The 11,599-nt window shown below is 39.8% G+C and overlaps 1 long non-coding RNA gene across 1 annotated transcript; it reads left to right on the top strand.

Moving 5' to 3' along the window:
* The first annotated feature begins 4,149 nt into the window (after positions 1-4,149).
* On the top strand, positions 4,150-7,219 carry LOC144240647 (uncharacterized). Its single transcript, XR_013337785.1, has 3 exons — positions 4,150-4,344; positions 4,543-4,670; positions 6,961-7,219. It is a non-coding gene; the product is annotated as an uncharacterized LOC144240647 (long non-coding RNA).
* Positions 7,220-11,599: the final 4,380 nt, after the last annotated feature.

The raw sequence follows: 11,599 nt of genomic DNA, 5'->3' as shown, positions 1-11,599 counted from the left end.
TTGAGATAATTAAGAGTTGGACACTTAACTGAGTCACTCAGGCGCCCCCAGGTTGTGCCTTTAAAAGGAAAGAAGCATGACATTCTCCTCTTCTTTTTTCCCTTCTTCTTGTAGGTTGGAATACGGATATGGTAGTATAAATGGAAATAGCCACCTTAGACCAAGATGGAAGCCATGAATTGAGAATGGCAAAGCTGCAAGAGAGGAGGACCCTGGGCCCCCAAACTACCCAGCCACTACATCAGCTCTGGGTTGCTTACTTAAAGATTTGGTTGTGAGAAAATTAAGATTCTGCCTTTTTTAAGCCTCTGTTGTTTTGACCTTTGTTAAAGCAACTTAATATTTATACAACCTAATGTTATATAATATTTATAATGTTTACAAAATGATCTTGTTTCATTTCTTACTTCTAAGGTTTCTGTGTTGCTTTAATTGTTTTATAACATGTATAATTAATTTAAAAATTAGAAATGTACATATCTATAGATAGAAAGTACTTAGGTCAAGGAGAGAATAAGAATTGCAGAGACATCAATCTCTGATATCTCAAAATATTCCAAATTATTTACATTTTCATACACAGAAAATTCACAAATATTTATTGAGGATTGGTCATATGAAAGAAACTAAGGTGATGCAAATAGCTATGTCACTGTTTTTAAAAGCACCACATTTACTTAATCTACTTATGAGTAACAAATTAATTGCAACAAAACAATACCATCCATACATCTCAGATAATATTGTCAATCTAAATTTCATTGGTTTGAAGTTTTGTTTGTATTTAATTTGTAAAATTTGTTTTGCTTCATGGCTGTATACAGGCTATAAGGAAAAAGACTTAGTAGTAAAAAGAGATGAGGATCTAGACCTTCCCACTAAATGCCTGTGTGACCTTAAGCAAGTCCCTTCCCCTCTCTGGGCTTTAGTTTCTTTACTGGCAAGTGAGAGTGATGGACCCTACGGTGTCTACAGAATCATTCCCTGACCTGAGATTCTTGATTTTTACATAGGGAAAAAGCCCTCCTGGAGTCCAAGTGTCACATTGCCCCCATCTGGACCTTTGTAACATTCACATGAATGAGATTATTAAAAACCCATAAGCCTACATGATTATGCTGAATATATTTTAATCCAATTCCTTTCCCCTCACAAACTATTTAGAAAGCCCAGTTTGAAGATTTTCCAATAAAAGTATTAGAAGACAAGCAAGGAAAGGAAAAGGGCAAAAAGCATCAAAGGAGCAGGTGTAAGTGTTGACATGGCGGTAGGGGTGGGCTCAGGATACAGTAGTTGTCTCCATCTCTTCCCCCAATATAATAAATGTTATTGGCTGGCCTTTATCAAATGCCTACTATGTGCCAAAAACCAATTCTTTAAACAATTTTAAAAAATCCTTCCAACAACTCTTCTAGCCAGGCCAACAGTATCTGAGTCCTGAGTGGCTCCTGGTTATTCCCACAATTATGCCCCTTTTCCTCTAAGTCTTTCCCATCCTGCGAAGATGGCTCCTTTCCCATTTCCTTACAGAAGCATTCTTGACTATTTCATACGGCACCACTACTATCTTGGAGCACTTGAGACCTGCATCTCATAATCTGGTCCTTGACTTCATGATTTTTCCACTTTGTGGGAGTCAAGCCTTCCCACAAAGTGTCCTTGAGAGTGCAGAGCATCATGTCCCCCCCCTACCATTCCCCCATCGCCTAGAACAGTGTTGCTCACATGGGGCTCGACTCACAAGATCACTATCTCTCCGCATCCTCCAGCTACTTCCTCTGTAGGGGAAATTGCTTGTACTTTGGGTACTAATCACTCATATTGACTCTAAAGTAGAAAAACCAACCTTCTGTTTTTCTTCTCCAAATGCACTTCTTTCACATCTTGGCAACACATCTTTATAGCTGAAGCCAAAACTCTTGATTCTTCTTTTTACCTATATCTTGTATTCAATCTGTCAGCAAATCCTATTGGCTCTACCTTCAAAATGTATTCAGAACACGATCACTTTATCACAATATTACCCAAATCACAGTCCTCCCGTTATTTCCAGAGTCCAAGCCCCAGCCAGGTTNATGTCAGATCAGGGACACCTGGGTGGCTCAGTCAGTTAAGCATCTGACCTTTGATCTCAGCTCAGGTCATGACCTCATGGTTCGTGAGATTGAGCTCCATGTTGGGCTCTGTGCTGACAGCACAGAGTCTGCTTAGGATTCTCTCTCCCCTTCTCTCTGCCCTGCTCCCCACTGGCATGCACGTGCTCTCTGTCTCTCAAAATAAATAAACTTTTTTTTTTAATGTTTTATTTATTTCTAGGAGAGAGAGAGACAGCGCAAGCAGGGGAGGGTCAGAGAGAGAGGGAGACACAGAATCTGAAGCAGGCTCCAGGCTCTGAGCTGGCAGTCAGCACAGAGCCCGACGCAGGGCTCGAACCCACAAACCGCGAGATCATGACCTAAGCGAAAGTCAGACGCTTAACCGACTAAGCCACCCAGGCGCCCCTAAACTTTAAAAATAAACAAAGAAATAAAGAATGTCAGATCATGTCACTTCTCCATTCAAAACCTTTTGGTAGCTTCCCTTCTTCCTCAGAATCAAAGCCAAGACCCTTAAAATGGCCTTCAAAGCTCTGCCCAAGGTGGTCCCCCTCTGGTGTCATCTCCTCCAGTCTCCGTTTCACCTGCTCCACTCTTCCTGGTCTCCTCACTCTTCCTTGAGGGCATCAGACCTGTTCCTACCTTCTGCAAACTCCTCCCGATCCTTTAAGGATCACTTTAAGTATTACCTCTTTCAGGACTCTTCCCCACCAACCCACCCTAAACCTGGTGGAGTTCTCGTTTGTACTTCTAACATCTGTGGCTAGTACTGTGATTTTCTCCACCTTGTTGTACAATTATGACATCTACATCAGACTGTTTATCTCATCAGCTTGTAAACCCATTAAGGGTAGTGATAGTGTTTGCCTTATTTAGACTATATTCATGAGAGCTATAATAATCAAGATGGTGTATAAGGATAGACCAATAGATCACAATAAAGGGTTCAGAAATTGATCTACATATACACGGTCGATTGTTTTTCACCAAGACACCAAGCCAATTTAATGGGGAGAAAGAAGTCTTTTTTTAACGAATGGTGCTAGATCAACTGGATGTCTGGTGTAAGTAAAAGTTGAACCTTGACTTTTATCCTACACCATACACAAAAATGAATTTGAGATGGATCGTTGACTTTAAACCTAGGACCAAGAGGTTTCTATAGGTGTACACAGGATAATGAATCCAGGACCCTGACGTAGGGCAAGTTTTTTGGACTAGATACAAAAAGCACAAACCCTTTATAAAAGAGAAAAAATGTGGTGAGTTTGACTTCATCAGACTTAAATTTTTCTGGATTATCAAAAGATACCATTAAGAAAACCAATAGACAGGGGCGCCTGGGTGGCTCAAATGGTTCAGCATCTGACTTCAGTTCAGGTCATCATCTCATGGTTCATGAATTTGAGCCCCGCATCGGGCTTTGTGTTGACAGCTTAGAGCCTGAAGCCTGCTTCGGATTCTGTGTCTCACTCTCTCTCTGCCCCTCCCCTGCTCACGCTGTCTCTCTCTCTCTCTCTCTCTCTCTCTCAAAAAAATAAACGTTAAAAACTTTTTTAAAAAAGGAAAGAAAACCAATAGGCGAATCACAGACCACACTAAAAATCTAGGGCTCTAAACAGCACACACACAATAAATGCTCAATTAAATATTTGTCAAACAAATGTATAAAAGACCTGCCTCTCTCCCGTCACAGCACATAGCTATTCTGATGGGTGCAGGAGATATCAACACTGTGACTGTTGAGTCGGCAGTGCCCGATAGAGGGAAAATCTATTGTACTGGAGGAAAGAAAAGTATCAAGGCTATTTCTTAGTTGAAATAAAATGTGTCAAGTCAGCAAACTTAAGAGCTGTCTACAGGTTACAAGGACCCTAATGAATGAGACAAAATAAGGAGTGGATAACTGCAAACATTCACATAAGTAAATTAGCTAAAAATACAGGTGGAATTTCACCAAATGGAGCAGGAAGCATATACCTCACTCCTCATTGCCTCAGCAATGCTGCTGATGTCATAATGAGAGCTGGAGATGCTGCGACTAGCACAGGAAGGCGACACTACCAAAGCTCTACCTACAGGAACTGGGAGGGGTTTTATCACAAAACCAGGGGTCGGGAAGGAAAAAAAATGCTGGGTATAAAGGGTTAAATTGATCCTATGCTTAAGAAACTGCTTCTGGGCATGGCATAGACTGAGGCTAAACATACATTCTGGTTTGCATCAGACTGTGGAAGCATGTCCCGATGTAATTAACACTAGCTGCTTTTTCACTCTCAGAAGTGTCCTTGTTTCCATAATATATAGTATGATCGTCCTCCTTATATGGGGCATTTCTTCCTCTTACTTTGTTTTGTTTTCTTCTTCCTCTTATTTTGGATAGTCACTGAGGATAAGAATAATCACATAGTTGCGTATCAGCTGTGTTATTTGTTTCACTTGTTAGGTCACTCTCTGGAAGGAACCTCAGGCCGAATGAGAGTGAGTGTTCATTCTGATGACCAGTGTAAGACTGGCTGGAGCAACCATACAGGCTGGTATTTAAATTACTTCCCTGATCCTTACTGGAACCAGGTGAGCTGGGCAGTGGGAACCTTCAATGTTATTATTTTCAATTCATATAGTTCTATTTTACTCCAGAAAGCACCAACTTTTTAATCAATATTTTAATCCACAATTTAGTTCAAAACACAATATACTAATCAGNTTTTCTGTGTAGAGTATCATGTCATCTGCGAAGAGTGAAAGTTTGACTTCCTCTTTGCCAATTCATCAGTAGTCTTTTTTAAAGACATGGAAACTGAGGCATGGAATGATCCAGTTAAATGACTTCTTTGGGATCATGATCTGCGGTAAAATTATCTAGATGAGACTCCTATTTATGAACAATTTATTTTCAGTTCACCCTCACTACCATCATTCATTCAACAAACACTTATTAAACACCTATTATGTGCCATCAACGTCCTCTCCACTTGATGCATTATTCAGGACCCTGAGTCCTGGATATTCACTGTATATGCATGGCCTAACATAGGCGATCTGTTACTGAGAAAATGTCAGGTACTAATGTTCAATGTTTGAAGTAAGTTCCATGCTTCTACCAAAAAAAAATTTACTGGAAAGAATGTGCAGTTCTATAGCAAGACAAAAAAAAATTAAGTTTATTTATTTATTTTTGGAGAGAGAGAGAGAGAGAGAGAGAGGGCAGAAGCAGGTGAGGGGTAGAGAGGAGGAGAGACGGAATCCCAAGCAGGCTCTGTGCCATCAGCACAGAACCGATGCAGGGCTTGACCTCAGGAACTGTGAGATATGACATGAGCCGAGATCAAGAATTGGACACTTAACTAACTGAGCCACCCAGGTGCCCCTGCAGGCAGACAAATCTATCTTACTTGTACTCCCGAATTGTACTTTAGGGGTCCAAGCAATAGTGGATGGAGCACTTTGATGGGGAGAGGGAGGCAGCCCTTGCATCCAGTGATGGAAATCACATTCAGCCTTTCTACTGTATGTTTCTAATCTAAAGATTTTTTTAAGCCTCAAAAAGAATGTTTCAAGAGCACCTGGGTGGCTCAGTCGGGTAAGTGTCTGACTTTTGGTTTCAGCGTTCGTGGTCTCACGGTTCATGGGTTTGAGCCCCATGTCAGGTTCTGCACTGAGAGCATGGAGCTTGCTTGGGATTTTCTCTCTGTCTCTATCTTTCTCTCTCTGCCCCTCCTTGGTTCATGGTAGTGCTCTCTCTTTCTCTTTTAAAATAAATACATAAACTTAAAAAAAAAGAATCTTTCATAAGGCTGCTTTTTTACATGATAAAATCAGGTATGGTCTTTAATTAGTGTTTTGAATGGCTCATACATTTACATTAGCGTCATCACCTTTGGTGTCTTTGACTCCTGAGCCCATCCATCTGCCATGGCTTTGAAATCTCAGACAGGAATCCATTCATATTAACCTAATTTGAAAATAAATCAACTGCTTTCCAGCCCTCTGAATTATGAGGGCTCCTCTCTGTTCTGGTAACCTCTGGAATGGAATTGGTTTTCAAAGGTAGAAAACAGCTCTTTGCTGTAGTAATCATTTAACAAAATGAAACAGGCATACATAAGAAGAGGGTTGTTCCTTCTTAATAGCTCAAGCTTTAAAATAAATTCATATTTACATAAATGGCTGCTGCTAAGAAAATTTCTAGGTAGCTAGGTACTATGGATAATGAGAACTCTAAAGTTGTACTGAAATTTACTAGATGATCTCAATTAACTATTGTGGTCTTTGTTTAATAATAATTGTTATATAAATAATAGCTAGCTCTTATATATTACATATTATGTGATAGGCACTATCCTATGTGCTTTATGCATACTGACCATTTAATCTAGAAGTCTGGGAGGTAAGTACTCACATCTCAATTTTACAGAAAAGGGAACTTTAATCAGCACAGGGAGGTCATCAGGCGACTTTACCCAGCTGGGGTTCAAACTCAGTCAGAGAGGCTTCAGTCTTGGGCATCTTAACCACTGTGAAGGGCTATATAATTATTTCTAGAATGTTCTTACAACAATGAAGTAAAATTTTTTTTTGTTTAGGATTTAATATTTGGCATAAGGAAAGCTGAACACCTTGTTATATCCATCTCTAGTCTAGTACAAAGCAGGTTTTCAGTAGGTGTTGTGGGTGAATGAGTTAATTAAGTCCTGAATTATCACAGGCTTTCTCTCAGTTACCTCACAGTCTATTACCAACAGTTTCCTTCTTCCTCTTCTCACTGTCCACCCTCCACCCTACCAACTCGGTTAATGATAAATGTATCCTGTCTTCCCTCTGCTAAGTCCTCACCAACAAGCTTGTACTTCTCATCTTTTAGTGACTGGACATCCTGCTGAGAACACAGAAAGGCAGCTGACATCCAGTGGGGCCAGAAGAAGTACCAAAGCCACTGAGAAGAGGCAGAGACTGTGTCCATTTGGGGAGCACAGGGGCTTCTAAGACTGAAACTCTCTTGCTTCACCCCCCAGACCTGCACCAGCCATAGGATGCTTCACTTATTCATTCAACATTACTGAGCCTCTCCCACATGTCAACACTGTGCTAGATATCAGATACATTAGACATTGAACAAGAAAGACATTGTCTTACTTTTTATTGTGATCACTGCCTTCCCACAACTACTCCACAATCGTATAGTCTTACTCTCTTCATTATTCATCTCCACATCTTTTGAGAATGCTCTCTCTCTCTCTCCACTTACTACCTGTATAGAGATCATTATTCATTCATTTCTGTATTAGGTGAGCACCTACTATGCAACAAACACTGTTCTAGGTATAGGGGATACGATTATGAGCAAAGCAGAAAGCACTTCTGTACTAAAGGGGTTCATAATAACCCCCAAGACTATCTATATTTACTACCCTTCATTCTTGCAGTTTCTTTAAAGGACATGCAATTATGCAAAGTAATAATTATAACAGTATGTTGCATTTTTAACACATATAAAGGCAATAATTATAACAATAATAGCAGAACAAAGGGAAAATGGGAATGGAGCTATAAAGAAGTACGATTTCTTTTTTTAAATTTCTTCTTCAATGTTTATTTATTTTTGAGAGACAGAGCACAAGTGGGAGAGGGGGAGAGACAGAATGAGACACAGAATCCAAAGCAGGCTGCAGGCTCCGAGCTGTCAGCACAGAGCTCAGTGTGGGGCTCGAACCCACAAATTGCGAGATCATGACCTGAGCCGAAGTCAGACACTCAACCAACTGAGCCACCCAGGTGCTCCAAGAAGTAAAATTTCTAGACCTCACTGGAATTATGTTAGTATAAATTTAAACTTTGTTCTCATAAGTTAAAAAAAAATATTTTAAGCCCTAGAACAACCACTCAGAAAGTAACTAGAAACATATAGTTCAAAATAATTTAAAAGGCTATCTATATGCAGAAGAATGAAGTTAGACCTCTACTTCATACCATAAACAAAAGTTGACTCAAAATGCATCAAAGATCCAAATTAAGAGCTAACACTATAAAGCTCTTAGAAGAAAACATAGGCATAAATCTTCACAACTGTGGGTTAGGTAATGACTTGTCAGCTGTGACACCAAAAGTATAAGCATAAACAATAAAAATAGATAAAACTGGCCTCATTAATTAAAAACTTTAATGCTTCAAAGGATGCCATTGAGAAAGTGAAAATACAATGTGTAGAATGGGAAAAAATTTTTGCAAATCATGTATCTGGTAAGGGACTTGTATCTAGAATCTAGAAACAGAACTCAATAATAAAAAGATAAATAATCCTATTAAAAAGTTGCAAAGGATCTAAATAGACATTTATCCAAGAAGACACACAAATGGCCAATAAACACATGAAAATTTGCTCAACATCATTAGTCACAGGGAATGCAAAATCATAGGAAGACACCACTTCACACCCACGAGGATGACTACAATCAAAAAGACATATACTAGCAAGTGTTAGCAAGGATGTGGAGAAACTGGAATCCTTGTATCCTGCTGAGGGGAACGTAAAATGGTTCAGCCTCTTGCAAAACATTTTTTAAAAACTGCTGAATATAGTTATCACATAACTCAGCAATTTCACTCCTAGGTATATATATACCTTTGAGAAATGAAAACATATGTCTGTGCAAAAACTTTTATACAAGTGTTCCTGTTCCTAGCAACGTAATTCATAATAGCTAAAGAGTAGAAACAACCCAAATAACCATCAAATGATGAAAGGATAAATAAAATGTGGTGTATCCAACTGAATATTATTCATCAATTAAAAAAACTGAAGTACTGATATATGCTGTGACATAGACAAACCTTGAAAACCTCATGCTAAGTTAAAGAAACCATCACAAAGGACCATATATTGTATGATCCGACTTACATAAACTGTTCAAAATAGGCAAATCTTTAAGAAGAGAAAACAGATTAGTGGTTGACTAGGGTTTGGGGGAAGGGTTGGGAATGCTGTTAAGCAGAGCAGTGCTTCTTTTTAGGGTAATGAAAATGTTTTCAGATTGATTGTGGTGATGTATGCACGACTCTGTGAATATACGAAAAGCCATTGAATTGTACACTTTAAATGAGTAAATTGTATGATATTTGAAATATGTCTCAATAAAGCTATTAAAATACATTTAAAATAATGAGAGGAGTTAAAATGTTACACTAGAAAATTTTCAGCTACCCAGCCAGCTGCCTCCAAATCTTTTTCCGTAACTATGTTGACCATGTTTTTGGATTAAATAACCTTCTGCTCCCAGATGATTCAATGTTCCCTTTTCAGCCATACATATCTCTGCCTGTAACTTCCATTCCTGCTCACATTCTTAATAGCTATGTCCACTTTCTTGTCTACTGGTCTTTGCCCAGACAGTCTAAATGCATAGAATAAAGAATTATGCAACCCGGGAATGTTAGAAATGGAAGACACCTCAGTGCTCCTCTCTCCCACCTCTTCATGAGGGGACAAAGGCCCAGAGAGGTTATATGACTTGTCCATGGTCCCCAAAATACTCTGTCCTTGCTCACTTTCCCCAAAAAGCCTTCATTCATTAAGCAGATGTTCCCTTATCTTTCTACCCAATCTCTGATACCTTTCTTTACTGCAGTACTTAAAGGTATCAAATCCATTGATCACAGGACATCATTCACATTTAGATTTTTTTAATGTTTTTTATTTATTTCTGAGAGAGAGAGAGAGACAGTGTGAGCAGGGGAGGGTCAGAGAGAAGGAGAGAGAGACACAGAATCTGAAACAGGCTCCAGGCTCTGAGCTAGCTGTCAGCACAGAGCCGGATGCGGGGCTCAAACCCATGAACCGTGGGATCATGACCTGAGCCAAAGTTGGATGCTTAACAGACTGAGGCACCCAGGTGCCCCAATCATTCACATTTAAACTCAAATCTTACATACCAGAGGATAAAAGCAATTCTTTAATCTCCATGGTCACTACATCTGATCTCAGCTGCTGCACCTTTTTGTGTGTTGTTAAGAAGAACAATTCAAAATTCAAAGGAGGCTGGCTCAGAGACAACCAGAAGAACGACATAGGGACAAACTCCCTGCCTGGTTTCCATAAAGGACACCCCCTCAACTCACCTCACAGAAAACCATTCCTAAGGTCTTCATATAAAATATAGCATCTCTACATTTTTTTTTTTGCTTTCACTTTTTATTAAGTTTTTAGTTGTTAATTACAATATAGTTAACATTCAGTATTATATCAGTTTCATGCATACAAAACAGTGACTCAACAATTTTATACATTACTCACTGCTCCACATAATAAGTATACATTTAATCCCCATCATCTATTTCCCCCACCTCCTTCCTGGTAATCATTAGTTTGTTCTCTACAGTTAAAAGTTAAATGCTCTCAGGAAAGAAAATGGTAACAAGGGGCATTTACATTTCTTTATCGGTTTATACCTAGAAGTATAAACTTGGTATACCTAGAAGTATACCAGGATGAAAGACTAAGTCGCTTTTTAAAAAACAAATAAGTATTCATCTTGATGGGAAGCAGAAAAACCTCTAGGGGGGCAGGAAATTCATAAATCATGCAGTCATTCAGAACCTTACGTGAAGAGAAAATACATCAAAACCACACTGGCCTTTCATCTGAAGGGAGCCTGGTATATAATGATGTAAATCCATTAAAGAACAGGAGCTGTGGAGTCAAAGATCACACAAGCCTACCTGGCTGGGAAGAGCAAAATAAGCTGCTCTCTAAAAGGAGAGGCAGGGCCTTGGCGTGTCTGGCTGTGCCTCTCCTGAACCAAGAACTGCTTGGCACAGGCGTCCGCACAGAGGACCTTCGCGATTGAGGAGGAGAAAGGCAAGTGTAATTAAAGACACTCGATCCCCAGAGCGGGCACGTCTTGGGGCTGATTGAAGGAGTGATTACCCGATGCTGAAGAGGCGGGTTAAGTGCTGCCCACCAGGGAGCCGGGAGGCTTTGGAAGCCAGTTCTGAGAATTACATGCTGATCCGTAGTGCTTGCTAATTGACCCGGTATTTCTGGATGAAAAAATTTCCCCAAGGAGAGGAGTCAAAGTAGATAATGAGGATCTCTCAGCTCACAGAGCAGTTCAGCAGCAAAATCTGAGCTCTAGAGACTGGATATTATTTCGGAGCATAAGGTGGCAAGATGATCACGGGCTGAGCATGAAAAGATTCAGTAGTATGCCCCAAGGTTTCCGCTGTGATTCTCAGCCCACACTCCCCTCTCCCGGCCCTGTGCCACTTCCGTTCGAATATTGTTATGAATTATTTATCATTGAATAGATAAGGTGTGTATAGGGAACAACCATAAGGTCCACGAAATGGGCACATTTCTGAGAGCTTCATGAAAATAGTCACTATCCACTGAAGCAGGGATCTAGTCATGTATAAAGAAAATATCTGCCAAGTGCAGGAAAAGTTCTGGAGTTCCCAACTGTTGACAACGAAATGAAATTGGGGTGCACGTATAGAATCCGAGGAAC

This window comes from Crocuta crocuta, unplaced genomic scaffold (assembly GCF_008692635.1).
Source record: "Crocuta crocuta isolate KB4526 unplaced genomic scaffold, BGI_CrCroc_1.0 scaffold1758, whole genome shotgun sequence".
In the NCBI taxonomy this organism is placed as follows: Eukaryota; Metazoa; Chordata; class Mammalia; order Carnivora; family Hyaenidae; genus Crocuta; species Crocuta crocuta.
The sequence above is the reverse complement of the archived record's forward strand: the minus strand, read 5'-3'. Positions and strand labels throughout refer to the sequence as shown.